We start from the raw sequence: 3,598 nt of genomic DNA, 5'->3' as shown, positions 1-3,598 counted from the left end.
TAATAACATTTTACTTTCTTCATGTATGCTATTCTTGATGTCATCTCACAAACGGTCTGGTTTTCAGTCATTAGTGTACAATGTGTCAAATGTACTTTTCAGATGGTCTCTAAATTCAGGTGGGATATAACAAGGTCATATTTTGCCTCTTGTTTTATTTTTCTTCAGCTTCAATTTGAACTTGCATATGAGGAACTGATCATCTGTTCTACAGTCAGCTCCTGGCTTTGTTTTAGCTGAAGATATTGAGCTTCTCCATTGCCTCTTTCCACAGATGTATTCCAATTCCTGTGTATTCCATCTGGCTAGGTCCACTTGTATGGCCACCATTTATGTTGCTGAAAAAAGTATTTGCGATGAATAAGTGATTGGTCTTGCAAAATTCTATCACTCTACCAGGAGTGGGAAGGGAGGGGAGGAAACACTGCAAAAAGTAAAAAATAAATAAATAAATAAAAAACCAGAGAGAAAAGAAAAAGATATCATATGATCTCTGGCATCATTTCTATCACCAAGGCCATATTTTTCAACTACTGGTGATCCTTCTTTGTTTCCAACTTTCATGTTCCAATCAGTAGTAATAATCAATACATCTTCATTGCACTTTTGGTCAATTTCAGACTGCAGAAGTTGGTGAAAATCTTTAATTTCCTCATCTTTGGCTTTAGTGGTTGGTTGGTGTATAAATTTGAATTAGTATTAACTGCTCTTCCTTCTAGTCATTTGGATATTTTCCTATCATTGACAGTATTTTATTGCAGGATAGGTATTGAAACATTCTTTATGACAATGAATGTGACACCATTCCTCTTCAATTTGTCATTCTCAGCAGAGTAGATCACATGATTTCTGATTAAAAATATCCAAAACCAATCCATTTCAGCTCACTAATGTCTAGCATATTGATCTTTATGAGTCCCATTTCATTTTTGACAACTTCCAATTTTCCTACATTCATACTTCATATATTCTATGTTCTAATTATAAATGGCTGTTTGCAGATGTTTCTTTCCATTTTGAGTCATGCCTCATCAGCAAATGGTGTTGCTTTACTCAATCCATGTCATTAAGGTTCACTCTACTTTGATGAGACAGCCCCAGTCATATTTTGAGTGCTTTCTGACCAGAGGGGTTCATCTTCCAGCACTATAGCAGACAATGTTTCAGGGCTATTCATAAAGTTTTCCAGTGATATATCAGACAGTGTTTCACTGCTATTCATGAAATTTTCACTGCCAATTCTTTGAGAAGTGTATGCCCCCTTCCTTCTTTCAAGTCTATCTTAGTCCAGAAGCTCCACTGAAACCTGTCCACCATGTATGACCTTGATACCAGTGACATAGCCTATAGCCTCACAGCGACAGGCAAGCCACCACAGTACAACATACTGACAGACAAGTACACCTCTGCTTAAACATTTTATTTTCCTATATAATACTCCTAAGCAGAATTAAGGCTCTGACTCCAGTGTTCATATCACACTCTGTATATACAGCTCCATCACGCTTCAGTCAGTTTGTCATACTGTGGTGGCTTGTGTGTTGCTGTGGTGCTAGAAGCTATGCCAGCCATATTTCCAACACCAGCAAGGCCACTCATCGTGGACAGGTTTCAGTTGAGTTTGCAGACTAAAATAAACTAGGAAGAGGGACCTGGTGATCTATTTCTGAAAACATTGACCAGTGAAAACCTTATGAATGTCAACAACACATTGTCTGATATAGTGCTAGAAGATGAGCTCCTCAAGATGGCAGGCTCTCAAAATATGACTAGAGAAGAATTATCTCAATTATAGTTGATCTTAAATATGAATGGAGTAAAGCTTTTAGAACTGTTATTTGCTCATGTGGCAAGACTAAAAAAAATAAGAAGAAACAGCTGCAAACATATATTAATAATCAGAATATGGAATGCATGAAGTATGAATCTAGAAAAGTTGGAAGTCTTAAAAAATGAAATAAAATGCATAAAGATCAGTGTTCTAAGTATTTATGAGCTGAAATGGACTGATATTAGCCTTTTTGAATCAGACAAACATAAAGTCTACTATGCTAGGAAATACAAATTAGAGGAATGGCATCACATCATCATCAAAAAGAACAATTCAAGATCTATCCTGAAGTAAATGTGGTCAATGATAGAATAATACCCAATGCCTACAAGGGAGATCAGTTACTATGACTGTTATTCAAATTTACACAGCAACCATCAAGTCCAAAGATGAAAAAAATTGAAGTTTTTATCAGTTCTGCAGTCTGAAATTTATTAATCAAAATGCATTGGTAATTACTAGTGATTGGAATATGAAGGTTGGAAACAAGGGAGAAGAATCCATAGTTGGAAAATATGACTGTGGTGATAGACATGATGCTGCAGATCTCATGAGAGAATTTTGCAAGAACAACCACTTATTTATTGAAAAAACCTTTTTTCAATAACATAAACAGCAACTATACACATGGACCTCACCAGATAGAATACACAGGAATTAAATTGGCTACATTGGAGAAACTCACTATTATCATCAGTCAGAACAAGGTCAGGGGCCCCATCATGAAACAGACCATCAATTGCTCAAATGCAAGTTCTAGTTGACCAAATCCACTGCTCTTGAGTAGATTCCAACTCATAAGAAAATGGGACAGAGTAGAACTACCTCATAGCATTTCCAAGGCTGTAATCTTTAGTGCCACATCATTTTCCTGTATAGCAGCTAGGGGGTTCAAACCACCCACCTTTTGGTTAGCAGTCATGTGTATTAAAACTGTGCCACCAGAGCTTCTGTCAATAAGTTGAAGCTGAAAGAAATCAACACAAATTCATGAGAGCCAAACTGCAACCTTGAATATCCTACCTAAATTTAGAAACCATCTCAAACATAGATTTGATTCATTGTATTCTAGTGGAATGGAGACAAGATGAGTGGTGGGATGACATCAAAGACATCATATAGGAAAATAGAAAAGATCATTAAAAAAGAAAGAAAAGACCAAGATGAAACTTAATTTTCTAGAGTAGCTAAAGCAAAAGGAAGAAATGGTGTAAAAGAGCTGAACAGAAATTTCCAAAGGGCAGCTTGAGAAGACAAAGTAAAATTTTACAGTGAAATATGCACAAACCTAGAGCTAGAAAACCAAAGGGAAGAACTCACTTGATAATTCTCAAGATGAAAGAACTGAAGGAAAAAAATCAAAGCTTGAGTTGCAACGTTGAAATATTCCATGGGCAAAAAAATGAATGATGCAGGAAGCATAAAAGAAGATGAAGGTATACAAAGAGTCACTGTACCAAAAAGAATTGGACAATGTTCACCCACTCTTGTTGTTGTTGTTATATGTCGTCTAGTTGGACCTGACTCATAGCGACCCCTCCTTGGGTTGCTGAGGCAGTATCACTACGGAAGTAGATTGCCCCATCCTCCTTCTGAGGAGTGGCTGGTGGGTTTGAACCACCAGCCTTCTGGCTAGCAGTCAAGTGCCTTAGGTACTATGCCACCAGAGCTCCTTCACCCACTCTAGTAGGTAGCATATGATCAAGAACTGATTGAAGGAAGAGCTCCAAGCTGCACTGAAGGCATTGGAGAAAAACAAGTCTCCAA

Source organism: Orycteropus afer, unplaced genomic scaffold (genome assembly GCF_000298275.1).
Source record: "Orycteropus afer afer isolate SDZICR_OR568_19922 unplaced genomic scaffold, OryAfe1.0 scaffold00084, whole genome shotgun sequence".
Lineage (NCBI taxonomy): Eukaryota > Metazoa > Chordata > Mammalia > Tubulidentata > Orycteropodidae > Orycteropus > Orycteropus afer.
Note: the sequence above shows the minus strand (reverse complement) of the source record.